The sequence below is a fragment of the Netta rufina genome (genome assembly GCF_964035555.1).
Source record: "Netta rufina genome assembly, chromosome: 1".
NCBI lineage: Eukaryota > Metazoa > Chordata > Aves > Anseriformes > Anatidae > Netta > Netta rufina.
Window position 1 is genome coordinate 180737691 of NC_140123.1, and position 22867 is coordinate 180760557.

General features: G+C 47.5%; 1 protein-coding gene across 2 annotated transcripts in view; it reads left to right on the plus strand.

Annotated features, from left to right (window-relative positions):
• Positions 1–22867, plus strand: part of ST7 (suppression of tumorigenicity 7) — a 139394-nt gene that overhangs the window by 20045 nt on the left and 96482 nt on the right. The window contains exon 1 of one of the 2 annotated variants that reach the window (XM_084298328.1): positions 7241–9000. The exons of the other annotated variant lie outside the window; for it this stretch is intronic. The gene's annotated coding sequence lies outside the window, so the exon portion shown is untranslated. Of the gene's footprint in view, positions 1–7240; positions 9001–22867 lie in introns of those variants that run through there. 2 annotated transcript variants of the gene reach the window in all.

Sequence of the window (22867 nt, forward strand, 5' to 3'; positions counted from 1 at the left end):
GATTTCTGTAGCTCACAAACTTCAGACTTGGTCCAGTCCTGCCCATGTTGCCTTTGTTAAGCTGACTTTAGAAAACAGATGTTTATAATTCTCTTTAACCTTACAATGGACTTGAGAGAAAGCACTACCACAGGTCAGGCTATGGACTACCTTGTGTTTTGATTACTACTTTTTTTTTTTTTTTTTCTTACACGTAGTTTATTTAATTCCTGTTAGGTAATTCAGTTGGCTGTTCTTAATGCCATTTTCCTATACTATATCTGTTTTGAAAAAATGCTGTGTTTTTTTTGAATGGTCTAACCAGCTCACGGTAGCATCAATAGCTGATTTCTCACTGGCTTCAATAGGTTAAAAGGATCATGGCAAGGTGAATGTAAATGTGCTTTTATAGTTGGTCATGATGGTTTGAACTTAAGTTGTGTGTGTTTTTGAATAAGTCCATACGGAAAATAGCAGTGTAATCTGCATTATTTCACATATAGTCAATTCCTACTTGTTTTAGTAGAAAGAATTTAAAAATAGAAGTAAAAAAAAACACACACAAAAAACACAAACATGGCAATGAACAAAGACAAAGTTATAATTCAGTTACAGGAAAGTAGAAATGAAACCATTTAATGGAAATTTATTTGCAGCAATATTTCCTATTTTTTTCCCCTGGTTGCACCTAGTGAGATACACTTAGTCAATACACTATCTTACTACCTACAAGATCTCCAGGTGCAGTGGCAGATTCATCTCCTTCTACGTTACGTGGCAGGAGCACCTTGGTAACAGCGTAGTGCCATGGGGGGGAAGCAGGAGGTTGGCCGTGACTGAAACTGCCTGCGCAGATTCACAGGGTACCTAGCATGGCCTTGGGATTTATAAAAATTTAATTTACAAAACCTTAACATTTGAACCTGACACTTCAGACATTGCATCTACGCTTCTTGCCACTGAGCCCAAGCAGAGATGCCTTTATTTATCAGTGCTGTGGGAGAAGAAGTGGGAGCAAATGGATGTGTTAGAAGTATCGGGAAGGTGAGGTTTAACGTCACTGTTTGTGCAAGCCTGAAGGGCTTTTAGGAAGCATCAGTGGATTTTAGTGTAGGAGACCTTTTCTCTCCTCCCATGGGTTAGAAAACCTCCCTTAGGACAACAGGCCGGTTGGGATCAGTGTGAATTTGTTCATGAAGAGGTCAGTCAGTTTTAGATCTATGCTATCTCCTATTAAATATTAAATTTATTTGGAGCTGTTGAAGGTCTCTCATGTCTCTAACGTGGCATTTCAGCATTCAATAGCAGACCAACCGTGTGCCACTGAAACATGGTGCACCTTTGAGACATCTCCCCAGTAGTTTAGTAGTGCTGTTCCAAAGAGTCCCTGTTCATCCAAGGTTTCATTACTGCAGTTTTTTTATTATTGCTCAGCTCTGAAATGAAGAGCAGTGGACGTTACCTAATAGAAAAGTTTGGGTTTTTATTCTGGTGCTGTTCTCTTCTGAATCATATTTCCTGCGAAGGAGTTGAAATATTATGGAAATGATGACTAAGAACATTTGTTTCAAGACATATTATGCCGCATTCTTAGCCATTGATTTAAAAATAAATTGTCTGCTGAGGAAAAATGTTGGGCATGCTCCAATTTCACAACAAAATGCAGGGGTGGGGTCAAGTGCTCTGTGCTTGAGCTGAAAAGGAAAAGTGCAGGGAGATTGGCTAAGAGAGAAGTCCTTAGCTGGCTGGGCATGCCACAATGGGAAAGCGTAAAAGTCTTTCCCAGTCGTTTTGAAAAGTGGTGCAGCTATATTTTAATAGTCAGAAGGGGAGAGGTGGCACATGAAGGTGGCAAGAACTGGGAGAGCAGATGAGGTGTTTTAAGATCTTGAGTGCTGCTGCTTTGAGTCTTGGTTCTTTTGTGTACTGAGGTTATGAGAATGGAGTTAGTATGAGGATAGAAATCACTAATTTGATAGTCCCATGCCAAGGGTAACATAGGACGGAATTAATCTGCCAGTGTTGTTTTCTGTACTGTGATGATGCCTCAGTACTAGGCACTTCTAGTTTTTGGACCCCATCCTTCAGCCTCCAATTTTAATCCTCAGCCCTCATAACCTCAGCATGGTTTAAACAGCCATGACTTGTTTCTGTCTGCAAGATGGGCTTCTGTGCTGGTGTTTCCAGTAAAGATCCAGTGGCAGTACCTAGGATGAGTATAAATGCATATAAATTTTATATGCATATAAAGATCCTACGGAAGTAAAAAGAGCTTTGAGTGGCGTTTGTAGACTTCCTGCACACCCAAACAACACACTGAAGCGATGCTGGAAAAAGCAAAGCCTCATTCAGAGGCTGTGCTGGGCTGGCCCCCGACCGTGCTGGTGACTGTGCAGCAGCCCTGGTCCTCCAGCACAGGCCACCCGTCGTCAGACCTCTGCCCTGAGCAGATGTAAGTGATCCGAGGTGGGAAAAGAGAATGGCATCCGTCTGTTCATTAAATGGTCTGTCCTGCCCCAGGGCAGGGCTCGAACCGGTCAGCTCCAGAGGTCCTCGTCATCCTCCTGTCCTGTCTGGATTTTCCTGATAAAATACCATCGAAGTGCATGCGCTTCCAGCAGAAAAATCCCTATTAGCTGTTGTAAAGACACAGTGAATAGGAGCCTACTGGGGGATATTTATTGGAATTAGCCTTATAAAGCTGTCATAGCATAATTTATGTTTTCCTCTTTGTGTAGGCTACGGCTTTCCTGCTGTAATGATTGTGAGAAAGCTCAGAGTGCTCCCTAGCCAAAAGAAAAACAGAGTGGCTGTGAAATCCTGCTCTGGTCACAATGCTAAGAAAGATAACTTTAAGAAGAATAATAAGTGACCATTAAAGATAAGATGAGTCCAATTCTTAAGAGGGCATAGACTTCACTGTGGTAGAGAAACTTAAACAAACAACAAAACCAAAAACAAAAGACAAAGGATTGGAACAATTAATTTTTGAAAAAGAAGTGAAGCCAGCAGTGGTGTTGATGTAGACATAACCATGTTTGCTTCCTATTGACACTTCTGTAAGATTGTACAGGTAAGAAAAGCACTTCGAGTTCATCTTCAGTGTTTCTTTTTCTGTCTTTTTTTGTTTGCTTTTTTTTTTTTTTTTTTTTTTTTTTTTTTTTTTTTTTGGCCAGGTATGTCTGTAGGATCAGACAACTGCTTTTATCTGCCTGGGGGTAGCAGGGTGCTGGTGGAAGGGGTGCGTGATCATCAGCCTTTCAGGATTTATTACAACCTGGGCTTTCTGGCTTCATCCCTCACTTGAGTTCACATCACTGTGTTTAGCTGTGTGGTTGACGTGTAAAAAGCCTCCCATGCAGTACTGCAGCCGAAAGAGCCGTGCTCTGCATTGCTCAGATGCTTCTCAGAGCTTCCTTACTGAGGTTAAATGTTTCTTCTTACGTCTGCTAGGATCCCGGAGACATTACAATGCAATATTGTTCCCGGCGTGGGGTGATGAATGTGATCCTCGCTGTGGGAAAATTCCTCTGAAGGCCGCGCTGGCTCAGAGGGGTTCGCTGCTGATGCTGTCCTCGGCTTCCTTCTGCTGATGGGGCTGGCAGGGGGCTGATGGAGAATCTCTGGACCTTGGCAGGGTGAACATGTTCCTCGAATGATCTGTGTCTGTACTCAAAGTCAGTGAGGAGCAAGAGCTCCTGCAAGGTGTCATGCCTGTGGAAAGGGCCAGTGCTCGCCATGTGGGGGAGTCGATACTGTCGCAGAAGGGCACTGTGTAGCCAGCACAGGCTTAAAATGTGGAGCTTTTAGGCAGAAACCGTGCTGGAGCTCTTGGGAAGCTGTTACCAGGAGTACAGGAGGTGCTGGGGGCTTGCTGTGCTCTGCCGTCCGTGTTTTCTGGTCGGCTGTGCAGGATGTAGAAAGAGGATGTGAGAGTTGTGGGATGGAAGCGGAAAGAGAAACGGTTTCTTTGCAAGTGTAGGAGCTCACAAAGGTGAGACTTTGAAAGGGTAAAAGCCACAGGGACGGCTTGAAGCCAGCACACACAATGCAAAATAAATACATCAATAAAAAGGCAAGAGAGTTAGCCTGGCTGAAAGGTGCCTTGTGAAATCCCGCTGTGGTGGGAGTTCAAAGACTGCCACCTTTGTGGGACTGTGTTTCATTTCGCTAAACTACTCGTGCCTTGAGATCAAGTCTTGTCATTTGGGATTGACTACTCCGTTCCCATTTAAACAGCATCTCTGACACTAGGGAATCTTCAGTTTGTTTTCAAGCTTTGCTCGGAAATTACTTCAACCATCTTTGAAATGAAAAAGTGATGTTCTGCATTTGACAGTTCTTATAGGAGCTGTTTTAAAGGAATACCTCATCAATGTCTGGTATCTAAAGGCTACGGTACCCCAAGTCTGAGCTCTGACTGGCTGGGGAACAATGTCAGACTCCTTGACCTGGTATGCAGGGGTACGAAAGTGACCAAAGGCTGTGTGTTTAGCTAGCTAGGTCATGACCACACCATTTGCTGCAGCAAAAGGTCAGGGTGAACCTCCTAAAAAGAGGTGTTCCTGCACTTTTTGGAATGAGTGGGAACCTGCTGATCTCCTGGGTTGGTAAAGGTGGCAGAGACTGGTAACAGAGAACCATAGGTGGGTGCTGCAGAAGCAGCAAAGCCATGGCTGAGTACTGCCAGCACAAGGAGGGATTTACTTGCTTGTGAGAGAAAATTAAACAATGGGGTTTTCAATGTACAGCCTGAGCTAAAATTGATGCGTCTTAAGAGGATGGAAAAGTTTTGTTTGTTGCCAACAGTATATAATTCGTCTGTCAATTGGAAGGAAAAAAAACAACACAAAGACTTCAGTGAGGAGGTCATATTTTCCTCTGAGGTCATTCATGCCTCAAATCAAGGAAATTCAGAACCTCTCTTTCAGTTGTTTTGCAACAAAGTCAAATAAGTAAATCTGTTGTCTGATTATTTTCAAGAACCAATAAGGAGCATTGTAACTTTTAAAAATATAAAACATTATTTGTTTCTGCACTACTGTCTGCCCCTTGTGCTGTGTAATTCCCCAAAATACGTTGTAGAAAAGTCCTTGATTTGGGAGGATATGCAATTAAAGCTTCTAATTGCCTTTTTTTTTTAATCTGCAGAAGCATCCAAGTTGCATAAAACAACCTGTTTCATTGGGCTTGATGACATGGAAATGTTTAGCCATGTCATCACAGCATGTTTTTTTTTTCCTTAGCCTGCAATTGAAAGAGTTACTTCTGTACTAATAGGTTGGTAAATCCTGTTAATATTGTAATTTCTAAGTATTTTTTAATGATGGTGAAAGGCAAAAACATTTATTCTGATGCTTATAATAGTACTTCTTACTGTACTAAAATCTTTTTTGTGCTAGACTCTTAAACCTTTCAGAGTTTCAGGGGCTGCAGCCTTTGAGGTGGAGATGCAAATGCAGGTGGGATTCCCAGTGGGGCCAGTGACAGGGCAAGGGGCAACAAGCGCAAGCCGAAACACATGAAACATAAGAAGACACTTTTTGACCCTGAGGATGGTCAGACACAGGTTGCCCAGACACATTGTGGAGCCTCCATCCTTGGAGCCACTCAAAACCCATGGTGATGTGACCCTCAGCACCCTGCGTGAGCACCTGGGGGGGACCTGAGCTTGGCTCTGGCCGGGTGGGTGGATAAGTGGCCACCTTGCTATACCCCTGTCATCTGGCTCGGGTTTTGGCTTGAATAAAGATCCGTGAATATGACTGTCTTGCTCTTGTTTTAAACATCCCTAGAGATGTAGATTTACCATTTCACCATAACTTTGCAGGAGGGCTGTCCACACTGTCCATCACCTGCTTTTTATTTGATTTGGTTTTGCTTTGTGTTTACTGCTGGAGACATAACAGTCATTGTCTGGTAGAAACTAGTGAATCACTCTGTTTTAAGCAGACAATAACAAAGGAAAACAAGAGCAATTAAAAAGGCAGATTTCAAAGAAAATACATGTTGTTAACCAGGAAATTACCCCTTCAGAAAGCTCCTGCCCTGAAGACTTCTGGCTCTGCAGCTTATTGCATGTAAATCTACCGCACTGCTGCAGAGCTGAGCTGTTGCTGTGGTTCTTGCAATTAAAATATTCCAATTCCCTTTTGGCTTCCACAGTGAGTGTGCAGCATGTGTCTGTCCGGAGCAGCCTGCCGTGCGTCAGCACAGGCGGTTATCAAAGGACACACAGGGCACATTTCAGCCAGTGCTGCTATGCAGTGCTGCTTGGTTTTCTTCATCTTCTCTGCTATTTTAAAGCAAGTTACTGGCATTTCTTGAAGCAGCTGTTATCTGATGAACTGCATTTAAATTGATGTTAATTCAAGCTAGTAAATGACAATGGAAAGTTTGGTGAAGGGTTAGTTTGCTGATGAAATATAAATTCACATCTGTGTTGCTTTCATTTGCTTCTGTAATGCAGGGCAGAAGTTGAACTAAGTGAGCTATTTTTCATAGAATATATTCTGCGAAAATAATTGCTCTGGCAAGAAGCAATTATTGTATACAATGAGAGCAATGTTCCAGTAGAGCCTTAACTCCCTCTGCACAGACATGCGAAAGGTATTTGGAATAAGGGGCATGCTGAGCACATGATTAAGACATAGTTGCACTTTCCACTGAGGTCTTTTCCCTGGGACCTGACACCACATGCCAGGGGAAGCTCTGTGTTCATAGCTGGACACTTGATACCACATATCCTTTTCTTATTAAAGTGCTTAACCCTTTGCTTTTCTCTATCTATAACGTGTTCAGAAAGTTATTTTTTGTTTCCAATTTCAATCAAACACATGGTTGGCGCCAAGAAAAGTAATGAAGCCTGAAAGCCTGTTTTTACCACTTTATAAACAGATGTGATGGTTGAGATCAGGGAATATGCCTGACCCCATTCATCCAGTGTAGTGTTCCCAGTGATGGTTGGTATGAGCTGCAGAAAGGTACAAGTCCATGTAAAATAGTTCAGATTATATCTTCTTCCAGTCCTCTTGAGAGTTCTCAGAAACCATGCGTACAGGATACATTTCTCATGCTGTTTCACTTAAATTTAAGAGCGGAGGACACGTGAGCCTCTGCCCTGCAGGTGCTGCAGAGGTCCCGTGGAGCAGTTGCGGTGCAGGGAGCCAGCCCTACCAGCCCCACGCTGGGGACGAGCCCTTCCTTGTGCCTGAGGTTTCCTTTTGGCCAACAACCAAGCCATGTTCCGCTAAGGATAAGTGGTGTCAAACACTACTTGCCTGTAGTGTAAACAGGGCCAGAGGCTGAAGTGGGTAAATAGCACTGACTGACAGCACACAGCGCTGAGCGGAGCCTGCAGTCGCCTCGAGATGGATGTGTTTTGTGGAGAATCAAGGAGGGACGCTCGGAGGAGATGTGCTTGCCCTGCAGCTGGCGGTGGGGACGCGTTGTGTGCATGTGCTCTGCTCCAAACTGAAGCTCTCCTGGCTGGCTGATGGCTGATTTGGGTAGCTTTGAGTGAATAAATCCAGTGTGCCAAAGGGCCACACAATCTTCGACCTGCAAGGGATGTGTCTCCGTGCTTTATTTTGCTAGAAGGAGGAACGTCTCTGATTGCAAGGGAGACTTTCTCTTCAGTGAAGCGACGTGCGATTTTATCTTCATTGTGTACCTGCAAATGCCGTGCTCAGCACGAACTTCCTGCTGGGGCTGATAAAGCCGATAAACTCCTTGCTGTCTAGTACCGGACACAGGTTCATGAATCTTTCATGATGCTGAAGCCAGAGAATATACTTGGCACGGCGCTTCCAAGTATCGAGATACTCTTAAATCAGCGGTGTAATGGATATTTATTCAGCTGTACAGGGAAAAAGGTGTCTCTCACAGCTGAATGTCTGCTCTTTGGGTGACTTGGTCGTGCTGAGGGCTGGGACCTGCTTCAGGGGACCTCGCACCCATAGCATAGGGCACCATGCAAGGTGGGGTTAGGAGTGCAGGGTCCTAACCTGTCCTTTCCTTCGAGTCCTTTCCTTCCCTGAAGTAGGAGGCTCCTGACCCCAGCTCCTTTTCTTATATTTCCCCCAAATTTCCAAGACACAAAGGATATGCTTCATCTACGCATCAGTAGATGTCTGCGTCTGAGCTGCTCAAGCCTGGCTCCCTGTGTACCCTGTGTGTAGTCAGTGGAGAGAAACAGGCACTGCTAGGGTTGGCGACTGCTGAAGCGACAAGAAGGGTAATTACTTCAAATCAGTGCTCTAATTGTGCTGAACAGCACTTTCCCAAGATGAGTGCTGTGCTATGGAGGTTGGGAATTGCAGCCCCCATGTCTCCATCCTCTCCTTGTGCTGCTGGAAGACAGCGGCTCTGCGGGTACCACCAGGAGGAGGGCCTGGAAGGGAGCTGCAGGCCACGGGACCTGTGCAGTGTGGTCTGCTCATGGGGAGACCCCCAATTCCTGTCATAGTTTCCAAGAAACTTGACTAAGGTTAATGTCTGGTCATTTAGTTGCTGCTTAATTACTGTGCCACTTAGGATCGAGTCCATTTAGAGTCATGGTTGAGCCATGGTGTTCGTCCTTCACGACACAGAAGGCATAAGCGATAGTCACCTCTGTGTTTTGGCAGCAGGACATTTTGCTCTGAGAGGAAGCCTGTGAGCCAGTAGGTGCCGTGAGCTCCTCGTGGAGGCAGACCTTCCAAAGCTGAGTTCCCACACGAGGCTGGACTTCCCGCAGCTTTTCTCTGGGACTGACGTCTGGCACGGAGGATGTTGGTGCAGCTGAATCTGCCATGAGGAGGCCAAACACCACCACCCCTTCCAACCTCATTTTCCTCTAACCGTGTCAGGAAGCCTTGTGTGACCGTGACTAAAACGCCTGACATTTTCTCTAGTGCTTTGTTTAGGAGAACATTTCCAAGGTGTCCATCAGGTTTCAGAGCCTACTTCCCATAAAAGCCAGTGGGACTGTGCTTCAGTGCTGTGGTGGAAGTTTCCTCATCTGAGACGTGTGTTCCTCAGGTTGGCCCCTATCCAGATAAGTCTTTTTAAATCTGGGGAACGCTGCCTTTCCAGGAGGGGTTTTACTGTTCCCACTGTTGAGAGTGTAGCAGATGGGACTGCTGTGTCCAGGCTCGCTGCCCGGAGCCCGCAGTCTGAGCCTCACCGATGGCCGTCAGCATGCAGCAGTGTGCGTAGACGGGATTTCTAGCACTGCTCAAGCTGCTGCTTGCATTGTTTTATTGACTTTTAAAGTGGCTTTTCTTTCTCCAGAAAAGCTGTGTTAATCAAGGTATCCAAGCATTTACCAGATTTGATGGTTGAGAATTTTTCTTTCTTTTATTTCAAGGGAGATACTTCACATCTCCAGTCTGCTGGGCTGGCACAGCATGGAAGCTGGTTGGAGCCCAGAGGGCTTAGGATTTTTGTTGTGTCCTAAGCCTTGAAAAACCTGAAATCCTTAAATAACTGAAGTTTTGTCCAGTGGAACTAGTGAAGCTTAGTTTCCAGTGGATTTGTTTTCTTGACTGACTCTGCAACTGTTTTGTATTTATTGCTGCAGTGTCAGCGTATCCCATGTTATGCACACAATTATTCACATAGGGAAATAAAAATAAACCTCTGAAGTTTTCCCATGGTTATACCATGGGCTCTTTTATACCAGTGTGTTCAACACAGCACCGGCTCATGCAGGAGGCACCTTTGTAAGTCACCTCCTCCCTGTCTAATTACTTGCTGTCACGGAGCACGCAGGATGCCATGGTTTCCCCGGCCCCTCCACTAAGCTAGGTTGCCGTGGCTGACCACTTCCAGTTATTAAGCAGGGACTCATGCACACACCGAGTGTATCCATGTGAATCTTATTTCCTCTGGGAAGCTGAGCTAAATACCTTGGACACTTCCCTGTATTGCCTTGTGGGTATTCCTTTGTAGGCTTAGAAATCCTCCTTAATTTTTTTCTGTACATAATGATGAAATCATTGCTATTTGTAATATCAAATTTAACGTTCTTACTGTGTTTATTCCGACTGAGAAGTAATTTAAATTTAATCTGACTCTCAACTGTGAAGTTTTGGCATTAGATCAGACAGCATTATTAATGTGGATCATAATGCTGTGTTGGCAATGTTTACTACTGTTCTCAGTCTTCTCTCCGTCTTACTTTTTAGGCATATAAATTGGATTTATTTTTTTTTTCCTGGGGCACACATGTTCTCTCTGATACCATTTGTATGTGGTTTGGTACAAGTAGGCCTTAATCCTAATCTGTCATCCCTCAGTGTTACATAAGAAATGATAGTTTGTTTATACTCTTTTTTAAATTTGTTATCCACCTCTGTTCACTCTTAAATTTGAGGCTTTCATGTGTACCATATGTGCAGTCCTTTGGCATAGATCTGTGGAAATGACCCAGATTTTAGCATGCAAAAAAAATCCAACTAACTATTTCAGGCATTTCCTTCAGTGTAGGAAATATGCACTCTTCTTCTACTATTTTATTATTTAAAAAATGCATTTAAATAGCTTGTTACTTGAATGTATTTGGTTTAACCACAGTGCTCATTGTTTGCTTTTATTTTCACATTCTCCTGGCTCATATCAAAAGGTAGTGTGTTCTGCTGGTACATTTTTCACATACAGTACTGGCCCCATTTCATCACAATTTAATGTATTTGGGACAAAATCTGCTCTCAGAATTTAATGAAGTCATTATATATGCTCTGTTGGGGCACGGAACTTGCTACTATTGAAAAAAATAATGCATGTAATTTGGATTTGAAACTTCATTTGCACACAGTGAGTAGACAGTCCCACTGTGTTGGTAACTGTCTACATATTTATGGATAAGCAGTTTTCAGTTTGGCTGATTTTGTTTTAAACATAAAAACAAACCAACAAAAATGAAATAAGCAAAGATTTGAGTCATCATCCTGGTCTTTTGACTGTACAGAAGGTGAGCCATACTCTGACATTTATAAAATAATATTGCATTATACTTCAGTCCCACGCTGAGTCTAGGAAGGGAAGTGGTTGTAGAAAATGGCAGACTTACTCTGTACCATTTGTTGTAGGGAATGGGAGTACCGTCTGGCTCTGTTGCTCTCTGTTAATGGACCCCAGGAATTCAAGTAGAGTCCAGCGGCTACTAGGGGAGAAGTAGGTTGTATTGCTTACAATTTCAAGGCTTTGTCACCTACAGAAGTTCCTAGTTCCCATGAAAAGACAGAGGCCTGAGGTTTGGGATTTCCTCAAGATCATGATGCTAATGAGGAGCAAACACTGAGCCCCTCTGAAGAGAGCAAGACACCTGCCTGGCATCCACAACCTCAGCCTTCCCCTAGCATTTAGTGCCTACACTGGGCTAATCCTTTTTTTTTTTTTTTTTTTTTCTTTTGTCATTTCTTGTATGTAACAAAGCTTTATTTCATAAAGCTTTCTGTGCACAGTGCTCTACCATTTCGTAACTGCCAGAGCTTCATGGCCATTAGGTGTGTCCCAGAGGGGTGTCCTGCGGGATGCAGAAGACAAGGAGCTTCTCTGCTGATTGCTGAGCATCAATTCTGCCCATAACGAACGGCTTGCAGTAATTGCCTACAGAGCAGTGCTGAAGCTCTTTTTTGAAATTGAAGTTGAAAGATACTGCAATAATATACTAATTGGCTATTATGGCTCATTGTATCTCTTTGCAAAAATGCAATCTGTCATTTAGACTTCGTCTCTCAGATTATGACCGACAGACATAAAAAGATTTTTGGTGGCAAAACAAAGTACATATTCTCTCTTCTCATTTGTGTGTGTGTGTGTGTGTGCATGTGTATGTTTTCCTTAGAAAACTTAGTTGTTTGAGGCATTAGTTGGCTAAAATTAATGCTTTTTTAATTAATGCTTTTTTTTTTTCATGAAATGGAGTTACGTAAGTGCAATATAGGCTGTACAGGAACATCTAAAAAATCAGTGCAAGAGAAAATAAGAAAAATCAATTCCTGCAGTCAGTAAACCAGTCTGGGCTAAATTCCGCTTTGTATGTTGATCAGGATAGAGACCTTGACTTTTTTTTTCTGCCAGCTGACTCCTTCCTTTCTGTGCCAATGAAATAAGGGAACTGTGACTTGCAAAGGGGGAATGGCTCAGATATCCAGGGATATTTTCCAGTCCCCGTGCCCAGCTTCTGGGTGGCCTGGCTCCTGCTGTGGTCCTGCTCATGGGAACCAGGCACCTCAGCTACCACTTGCTGGCCTGGGCAGTGGGAAAGATCCTGTGTTTCCAAAAATGAAGCATTTCAGACATTTCCTTGTGGTGAAGTTGTACCAGCACTGGAGATTCTGAAACTGGTATAATCACGGTTTCAATTTTTTTCACCAGAAATGTTGATTGAAGTTAATTTAAGTGCCAGTGAAGTTGAGTAAAATACAACCTGAGAAAGTGTACATGGAGCTGCAGCTCAGTGCTGTGTGCTGCCATTCCACTCTGTTATGCTCCAGAGCCTGAAAGAAGGCCTTGCAGTGTTTTGTTGGTGTATTGGGTTTACATGGCAAGGTTTGGTAGCAGGTGGTCTGCAGGGGTGGCCTCTGTGAGCAGAGCCCAGCAGCTGCCCCATGTCAGAGCAGAGCCAGCTCCAGATGGCTCCAAAAGGGACCTGCTGCTGGCCAGAGCTGAGCCAGTGAGTGATGCTGGGTGGGCCTCTGGGAGAGCAGATTTAAGAAAGGGGGGAAAAAATCTGCTGCACAACAGCAGCTGGGAGAGAGGAGTGAGAAAATGTGAGAGAACCAGCCCTGCAGTCCCCAAGCTCAGTGCAGCAGGAGGGCAGGAGGTGCTCCAGGCACGCAGCAGCAGTTCCCCTGCAGCCCATGGAGAGGCCCCTGGTGGAGCAGGCTGTCCCCCTGCAGCCCATGGGTCCCACACGGAGCAGATCTCCACACTGCAGCCTCCCATGGGTGGAGGAGCCCCCAGTGGAGCAGGTGGCTGTGGCCTGGAGGAGGCTGCGGCCCATGGAGAGCCCCCGCAGGAGCAGGCCCCGGGCCGGAGCTGCAGCCCGTGGAGAGGAGCCCACACAGGAGCAGGGGTTTGGGGGGAGCTGCTGCCCGTGGGGGACCCGTGCTGGAGCAGTTTGCTCCTGGGGGATGGACCCCGTGGGACGGAGCCATGTGGGAGCAGTGCTTGAAGAGCTGATGCCTGTGGGCAACCCTCACTGGCTCAGTTCAGGAAGGACGGCATCCCGGGGGAGGGACCCCACGGGGAGCAGGGGAAGAGAGGGACCGTGAAGGAGCAGCGGAGACAAAGTGTCAGGGAGTGACCGCAGCCCCCATTCCCTGTTCCCCTGCGCTGCCTGTGGGGAGGACATAGAAGAGTGTGGATGGGGGACGGTGTTTTTAGTTTGCATTTAGTTTCTCACTGCTCTAGTCTGTTAGTAATAGGTAATAAAATAGATTAATCTCGCTATGCTGAGTGTGTTTTGCCCATGATGATAGTTGCTGAGTTATCTCCCTGTCCTTATCTCAACCTTTGAGCTTTTTCCATCATGTTTTCTCCCAGTTGTTCTAAGAAGGGGGAGTGAGAGAGCAAATGTGTTGGAGGTGAGCTGCCTACTGATGTGAAACCACTGCAGCTAGTGTCACATGGATCAATAAGTGGTGTGTCAGTTGCTGCTGGAGTTAACAAAACCTATAGAATCTGGAGGTCTTCACAGCAGAGGTGATGGGTAGCCTGCCTGTGGTTTTAGGAGGGAGCTGATGTTTCTAGAGGCAAAATAAATTCCTTTTGGTAGCTGTTGAATTGTGCAGATTAACTGCATAGTCACTCAGAGGTTTCCAGTAGCGCCTTAACCGCTTTAAACTTTATAAACTCCTTAAAAAACCTTTCAGTATCGTGACAGAGCAGCGTACTTGGACAGTAAGGCAGAGTTTAAAGAACTAAACAAAAACCTTACCTGTCTTTGAGGGCGATGGAGGTTGCTCTGCAGACTGGGATATGTAAGATCAGTTGCCTCTCTGTGGTGGAGATGGGCGAGCCCTCCCCTGCTGAAAGCAGCCTCCTGATCTGATGCCACAGGAGCACCTCACAGGTGTGATGGGTTCCCTTTCCTTTTCTAGAGTTTCTCCTCTGGAAAAGGGGATTAAACTCAAAATGAATTGTCTCTTGTAAACAAGAGAGAAGAAAGATTTCCATAGGAATGGATCAGGAGTAAAGCGTGTATGCAAATCTGCTGCTGTTAGTAGCTCACACCTTCCTGCCTGCACCATTTTTGAGAGAAATTATTCTAAAGCAGAAATTTACATCCGTATAGAAATTTAACGTTTCCCTTTTTAGCTTTATTAAAGATAAAACTATTCTTTAATATCTAGACTCACACCCTGACAAAGTAAGCTAATATATATATATTCTTTTTCTGTAGTAGTAAATCAAGAAATAAAAAATACCTGCTCAAGGAGTGGTAAAGGTTGAGGACCACATCCTTTTCTCTGGAAGACATGAGCATAGAGCAGAGAGCTTTGAATAGCGTATATATTTGCTGCTTTAAATATTTCATGCTGGCTTGTGGAGGAATATATGGAAGTTATGTTGTAAATGAATTTAATGCTTGAACAGTGTCTTGTGCACATTGTGAGCAGATCGTGACAATGATAATTCTTACAGATTTCCTGTGACATTCTCTGTCTGCTAATTTACATAATCTGAACAGCTGTACGAGATAGATAGACTTCATATAGGCAGATATTAAATTGGTTAACCCTTCTTTGTAGAATAAACCGGTAGCAAAACTCGGGTTAGGAAACAGAAATCCCGTGTTTTGCTAGCCAGCTCACCGAACTGCGAGGTTATGGCCACACCAAAGCAGAAGGGAGGATACAGGTTTTGATACTTCCTCAGAGGCATTTTGCTGTGAGATTTAGATAGAGTCGATACAGAATTTCAGTGAAGGTCTTTCAGTAGTCTGTCAAGTGTCACTTTCCCCACAACCTAAAGCACTGACCTGGCAAACGTAATGGGGAGTGTTATGAAATCCTCCACAGTACTGCGGGGATTGTTTGGGCTTTTCGACGAGGTACGTGCGTCAGTGTCATGAGGACTTGGCCGCCGGCCTGGGCTCCCTGACACCTTCAAGGATGTCATTGGAAGGCCCTGAGCTTTGTCACCTTCCCTGGAAACAATGCTGTGGGGAGTTCGGATTCGCTCATCTGAGCACAACTTATTCTTAGGCCAGTGCACGATAACACAAGGGGTTTTGTTCCAGAGGTCGGTGTTTGAAGGTGCTGGGAGGCGTAGGTACAGAATGGCCACGTTTCCTTTGTGAGCTCGCCTGGGTCACTTGAAAGCTGATCCAGAAGGCTTGCTTCACTCCACACACAGCAGCTTTTTGTCAAGCTGGTACAGCTGAAGGAGGTGTTACCGGCTGTAAATAGCCAAAACAACTTCATTTCTGGGAATAGCCACACTGTGGGCCTCGTCTGAGGATCTGTGCCACAGCCCTTACAGCTCTGTGGCCAGAAGTAGTTTGGACAGGTCTTCATGGTGCTGAGCACCCATGCACATGCGTGGAAGTCTTACTTGGGACTGAACAGGCAGGTCATTACTTCAGGTGCTGAAGAACAGATGGAGGACACCTGGTTTGTCACTGCCTCAGGGTTGTCTGAGTCAGTGTGCTCCAGTGTCCCGTCTGTCAGCGGAGAGATCAGAAGCTGCCTGTTGCAGAGCGTGTTGTGAGATGTCTCACTCCAGGGTATGGCCTCTCCCATGGCCCTGTTCCAGGGATGAAACACAGCAAAACGCTCCCAAAGGCCTGGTGGGACTAAGTGTTCTCAGGGTGTGTGCTGGATACAAAGAGTCTGTTTGACAAACGGGGTGGAGAGCTGTGGAGCTGTTGAGGAGCATTTTGTGCCAAAGGAGGCGGCCACCAGAGGAGCTTGGTGTGCCTTGGAGGTGCCCCCAGCCCTCTGTATGAGGACAAGGAGATGGGGCTCAGTACAGCCCCGTGTTGTAGAGGGTCCATATTGGCATCGTTGGGCACACACGTTGTGTGAGGTTGGGGTTGCATGAGTTTAGGGTTGTGTGAGCTTGGGGTTGTGTGAGCTTGGGGCTGCTCCCCCTGTCCCCAGGAGCAGAGGACTTGGTGTGGCAGTGGGCAGCTGCAACTCCAACTCATACCTTGCTTTCCAGTCTCCTCTTAGGGCAGCAGTGTCCCCAGTCGATGGCTGGCTGGCCCCCCAATGATTTAAGCTGTTGAGATGCTCAGGTGCAAGGTGCTACAAGCATCAGACATTACCCGATTTCCCACCCTGCCGGCCACAGTGACACGGCGCATTTCACAAAATGCACCCCCCCCCCGGCAGGCAGAGCAGTGGGAGTGTTTGGTAACAGTTAATCTGCAGAAGATCAGAAATGGGGGGGTTGCTTTCCTTTAAGTGCTTTGCCTAATGGATTTGTGTGTGTTCCCTTTCTTCTGGGCCGCTAGCAGCGCTTACCGGCGCTTGCCGTGTTAGTAGCTGCAGATACTTGCTCAGGGAGATTTATTAGAAACCTTCTAATTTTTACCCCCTCCGGAGTGCCTTTCTTACAGATGACCCCCAATGTCTGCAGGCTTCCAAACATCAGCTTACTGCTTCACTGCTCTTGCCAGCACAAGGCATGGAAATGCCTTTTGTCTGCAGTAGGACTGGAAGGAGTCAGCTTAGGTCTTTGTTTCTACATTTGAACATTTTCAAATTACCGAGTGTCAGGAAAGATATGCCCAATGCACTCAAAAATGCATTTGCAGAGGCTAAGAAATGCTAAATCTAGATGGTTTAAAAGAATGAAAAATAAAATATTTCTTTGGTTGCTAGGATGCTTTTTTTATCGCTGGGATCAATGTGGTTTGGGATTTTTCTTTTTATTTAAATGTGTGACTTATTATGGTTAGAGCGTTGCCACAGTGTATTTTGACAATAGATTTAAGTAAATTAGATAGTTGGCCAGCGCCACGTGAAAAATATGTTTGAAGTGTAGATCGGCCCAGGAATTTAATTTTCCTTTGAGGGAAGAATAATGAAGAGAGTTAGTGGTGGAAACTCATGATTATTCTTTATTGCATATGCCATAAATGGCATTTACTAGGACTTTTGTCCTGGAAATTTATTCTGCATGATGCGTTTGCAAAGAAACACTTTGCATCTTGTGCAGCCGAGTAGAGAAGGGCAAATTCACAGCAGATATTTCCGTGCCGGCATTAAAAGCACGGGGCGGGGGGGCTTATCATCAGGGAGGGAAATATACGTCGGCTTCTTTGTCTTCTGCATTTGGTGACAAAGGCATTCCCATTTGAATCGCCGTGCTCCATCCGAGCCCCCTGCGAGCCTCTGGTTAGCAGCAGTCAGTCTTTGCAGTGTCCTGACGTCATCCAGTGTATGCATGAGCTATGCTATTGTCTTACTGAGAGCAGGGGCTGGGGATTGCAGTATCTGGTGGCTGCTACCTATTTCTGCCTCCCGCTATCACGGGAGGGACGCCGGCCTTCCCTTATCTCTTGGATTTAAAACAGAAGCTCCTGCCTGTGGCCGCCCGAAGAAGGACCTTTGGTGGCAAGGAAAAGCTGTCTGCAGCGTGGAGCAGAGGAGGGGAGAAGAGAAGAGAGGAGAGGAGAGCCTGGCAGCTTGGATAGCTTGGACTGCATTGTCTGGCTTCATGACCCCTGCTGTGTAGCAGTCTCATCCCTGCTCTCGTACACTCCCTCCGTCTTCCTCTCTTTTTTATTCTCTCCTTTTTAAAATAGCAGCATCGGGGGCCAGCCATGTTTGGCACTGAATCTTCACGTAAGTAAATGCATCCCGCTCGCATCCTTTTTCTCTTTCAGCAGAGCTGGCGGTCTCGTTGTTGTATCCTGGCGCTTGCGTTCCCCGTGCCGAGAGCTGCGGTGCCAGCCTGTTTACCAAGGGGCGAGAGGTGCTGGAGGGAGGCATCTCCCTCCTGGCTGCAACTGTGTCCTCCCTGCTGGCATCGTTGGGTTCGGGCTGCCAAAGGATGTGGGGATAAAGGCAGTTTTACTCGGACATGGTATTGATAAGATCACGTCTGTCGATGCTCCGTAGTCGCAGCCGCGCAGATGAATGCAGTGCTCAGATGAGATGCTGAGGGGATGAGATTGCTGCAGCGTTAGATGGGCTAGAGCCGAGGAAGGATGGTTTAATCTGAAGGGAAAAACAATCTCGATCGCTTCGGTTTTGCTTCTGGGAGAAGGGAGGCTCTCCTGGGATCCTTCCCGTGGCTGGAGAATTAAATGAGTTAAGTCAGATTCTAAATATTGGGAGTATTCCTCAGTTTCTAAATGTGACAAATCCGAAATAGCAGCATTGTTTATTGGTTTCTTCCTGGTCTTTGTGCGGGAGAACTGTAGCTGAGGCTGCTGTATAGAAGTGATGTAGGCACATGCCATGGGAAGCAGGCAGGGTTTGCTTCAACGGAAACAGCAATTAGCTCCTGGCTAAGCTGCTCGAGGATGAAGACAGGGTTTTTGGATAAATTATGTTTTCGGTGCGGCTGTGTGGGGCAACCTGCCTTATCCAGTGATTATCTGCCGCCTGGAAAACGCCGAATGTTTGCCTTCCACGGTGCTTTTTGCAGACATAACACTGCGTGCTGCAGGCGTTTCTGAGCCGAATGCGAAGCAGCGGCTTGCTCCCAGTGGTACAGCGGGCAGGGAGCTGGCACGGCCCCGCGCCGTGGGGCTGGGACCCGCTCTGCAGCTCGGCTGCTGCTGAGCAGCGCTGGGAGCCCGGGGACACCTCGGGATCACCTCCTGCCGCCTGTCACAGCCTGCTCCCCGAGGGCTGACCGCTCCCCGTGCCGGGTGGCAGCTCCCCACCTCCTCCCGCACAAAGCCCGGCCAAGGTCAGGCAGACTGGAAGCAAAATTCGCTCCGGGGTTGCTTTTGTTCTGAGAATCGTCTCTCAACGCGTTGCTGCCAACCCCTCTGAAGCCCTCGGTCGGCAGAATAGGAGCAGAAATGCCCGGTGTGGCGTTTGCAGCTGGTGCCGCCGCCAAATTTATGAGCAGCCTGCGTGTGTGTCTGGGTGTGTGCCCATGCAGAGTGCTCGTTAGCACACCGTGAGATAAAATCAGCCCTGCACCTGCCTCCTGCGGGCACTGGGAAGCTGAAAGCGGTCGGTGTTCATTTCCCGGCTCCCCTCCTGCAGTACCAAGTGCCCCGATAAATGGCGTGCCGGGCTCGGAGGGGCGGCCGCAGCGCGCTGCCTGGTCGGTACCGACAGCAGCAGGGGCTGCTTCTGTTCCTATGGCTCCCACCTAAGCGAATTTAGAAAACCGAGGTAACAGGGGCTGTAACAGCCCCTACAGCCCCCCAGGAGGGTCCAGCAGTGTTTATTCACCCTCAGAAGGACTTAAATGCAGCACCAGTGGGTGCTCTGGCTGGGGCAGGCTGCACGCCCAGTGCCGCTGCTGCACCAGGAACCAGAGGGTTTGCTTTTAGGGCAAGAGAATTGAATGGGAACTAATTTGGGCAGAACAGAGTCAAAATGAGGGCTTTTTGGCCTCCCCTCTGCTCCTGCCTTCGTGCTGCTGAGCTGTGGGGCGGCAGGTGCGGCCATCTGAGGGTTAATAATATTTCTGTCCTGCCAGCACCCTGCTGGGTCCACTGGGCAGACCTGTGTAGTGCTGAAGTAAATTAATAAAAGTCAGCCTCGTCAGGTCCTTGAAACCACTACAGAAGCCATTGCTGCAGCTGCCCAAAAAGCACGAAATGAGCAGATTGCAGCTCCTTCATCCTGCTGGTTACCCTTAGCATTTAGGGGCTGAGGCTTTCACGTTTTCTTACTCTGATTAAAAACCAAACCAAACAGCAAGCGAGAAAAACCATCGCTTCATCCTTCGGCTTCAGCATGGAGCAGATCCTGGGTTAGATCCTTCCTCCTGTCACTCATTAACACAAATACTTCAAAGGCCAAACACCCCCCCACACACACCCCAGCAGCTCTGTTTTTGCTTTTTCCTTCTAACGGCAGCGAGGAGGGCGGCGGGAGATAGCGCAGGGCCGCGCAGAGACACAGCCGTGTGCTTATCTCCTCTGGGCCGCTGGGAAAGACAAACACGGGGCAGCGCCGACGTGACGGGGCCGGGACGCGATGTACGAGCAGATGCTAACCCCGCGGCACGCTGCGAGCTGGGGAGGAGTGAAGGAAAATGTCCGTGCAGGGAGCCGGGCCCTGGTGTGGCAGCTCCCGTGTGGTCACGCTCAGTCTTTTCCATCGATCGCGTGCCCTCTCGTTAAGCCCCACGGGAGGCCCATGGGGTGGAGGTCATTCATCCTCGGTGCCTCTGTTCCCATCTGTCCCCACCCCGTGAGGTGCCGGGCTGTGAGGTGCACGTGGCAGGGGCCGAGCTGGCCGCCCCATGTCACCTTTCCCACTGAGCTGACAGGTGGATCCGCTTGCTCAGGTCGTTTCAGAGTCCGTAGAAGGGAAAACTTTGATGAAAAATGGAGTTGCGAGTGAGATCTCTTTGAACATGAAATGTCGTGGCACTGTGTCAGCGCCTCACCAAGCCCAGGGAGCACGAACAACGCAGCGGGGCCTTGGGCTGGGAGGAGCTGGGCCCTGAGAGAAGGAGGCCAGGGAGAAGAGGGTGACATCCCCAGGGCCAGCACTCCTCCCTCCTCCGACTCCCACCTTTAGGCCTACAGGAGAGACACCACACCACAAATTAAAGCGACATGGGAGAAGCAGCACATCTGGAGGGGCTCGGCAGTCCCGGGGGAGGTTGGGGCAATGTGGCTCTGCAAAATCTCTCCCTGTGCTGCCAAGGAGCTTGGCAGGGTGCGTTTGGAGCCCACAGAGCTGGCGAAGAGGTGCTAAAATTGCTGGTTTCATACCTGCCGCGTGTGCTTCAGGTAGCGCAGGCAGAGTGACGCAGCGGGGAGGGAATTACACGCCCCAGCGCTGCTGGCGGGCTGCGAGTGCGCTGTGAGACACTGAGGTGATTTCCTACCGCTGGGCTTGCTCCTGCTGTAGTATCTTAACCTAGCGCTGCACGGAGAGGTGGGCAGCTGGGGGCTGCAGTGAACAGGCTGGAAAGAGACCGTGGGAGGGCCACCAGGGTGGTTGGGGGGTGGAAGCACCTCTCTTGGGGTGGGAGGCGCAGTGGGCTGGGGCTGGTCAGCCTGGGGAGGAGAAGGCTCAGGGGGATCTCGTCAGTGTCTATAAACACCTCGGGGGAGGGTACAGAGAGGATGGAGCCAGGACAAGAGGCAGTGGGCACAAAGTGGCACACAGGAGGTTCCCCCTGAGCACCAGGCAGCACCTCTGTGCTGTGTCTGGGTGACTGAGCACTGGCACAGGCTGCCCAGAGAGGTCGTGGAGTCTCCTCCTTGGAGATCTTCAAATGCCACACAGACATGGGCCTGGGCAGCCAGCTCTGAGTGTCCCTGCCTGAGCAGGGTTGGACTGGGTGACCTCCAGAGGTCCCTGCCAACCTCAGCCGTGCTGTGCTTCCGTGATCTGTGTAGGGAAATGGAAACCCTGCCCGCTTGCACTATCTTGTAGTCTGTATTTTCACAAAGTGCTTTTGTCCCTGGGCTTTTTTTATTCTTTTTCCAAACTCCCAGCCAGAATGCATTAACAGGGAACGGTCGCAGATAAGTGATTTTACAGCATCAGGAGAGCAGTCCTATGAAACCCGGCATAAGAGCAGCCATCAACACTGAGAATTGAGAGACCGCAGTGCTGGATATTAAGAGCAATTTCCACTAGCTCAAAAGAGACAATCTCTGTGAAGTGAATGGCCAAGTGCTGGACCAAAGGTGATGTCCTCCGTTCATTAGAGGGTGGGATGCCCAGGACCCAGCTCCACAGCTGCATGGGATGGTGGATGTGGGTGCTGCTGTCCTGGGCCACTGTGCCTGCCTCCTCTCATCATCCCGACCTGCAAGGGAGCTAATGGCAGTTTAATTTCAGTGCTTAGAGCTGTCCTCAAGCATGCAGCTGTTTGTAAAGTTTAGGTGTGCATTGCCCTTTCTTCCTTCCCAAGAAAAGTGCTGGGGTGAATGGAGACATCTTGCAGGCTGGATTTGACTTGTGTACCTGACAGTCTCAGACCATCTGGCTCCTGAAGCCCTCAGTCCCCTTTCCTGTCCTGTTGGTTTGGAGATTGCAAGGGTCTGATGGAAAGTTACTGAACACAAGTCTAATCTCCAGGGCAGTTAACACGTGAGTTTCTGCAACAGGGAAGAAATCTGAAGGTGCAGGCAGTGAATGGGGTACACCCTCCCCCCCACTTTTTTCCCCAGATTGTTTAATTACAGTCAATCCTTGCCATAACTAAAATCATAAGCTATAATTAGTAGAGAGGCCCTTGATTGTTAAAGGTGACAAAAGATTTTTCAAATTAAAGACAAAAATCACAGAAGAATTTATGTTGAAGGGACCAGCACCTCCTTCAAAGCAGGACTGACTTCCAGTCTACATCCAAAGACAGATACCAGCTCAGTCCATCTGCTTGTTTGCAAAATGATGGGAGATCAAAACAAGCTTCAGCTTTGACCAGTTTGATTCACAGAACCAGAAATGGGCATAAATCTTTCAGCCCAAGGTCAGTTGAAAAGGTTATTGGAGTCCCTTTGGGCCACATGACCCAGATGGGAAGTACAGTACATGGCCTGTAATTTGAGCTGGTGTAGAAACACTGGAGTTTTATGTATTTGGGGGGTAATTAGTGTCAATGCCCAGCTAAAAAAATGACTTGCAGAACAATTAAGCCCTTTATTGTCATCTTAGCTGGAAGAGCCTACTCATCACTGAAGCACCAGGAAAAGGTCTAGGAAGTGCTATGAAGAGAGCACTGGAGATTCAGGGAGACAGAGTATTGCAGGTTTCGGGATGAGCAGGTATCTTTCTTCTTTGGTGAA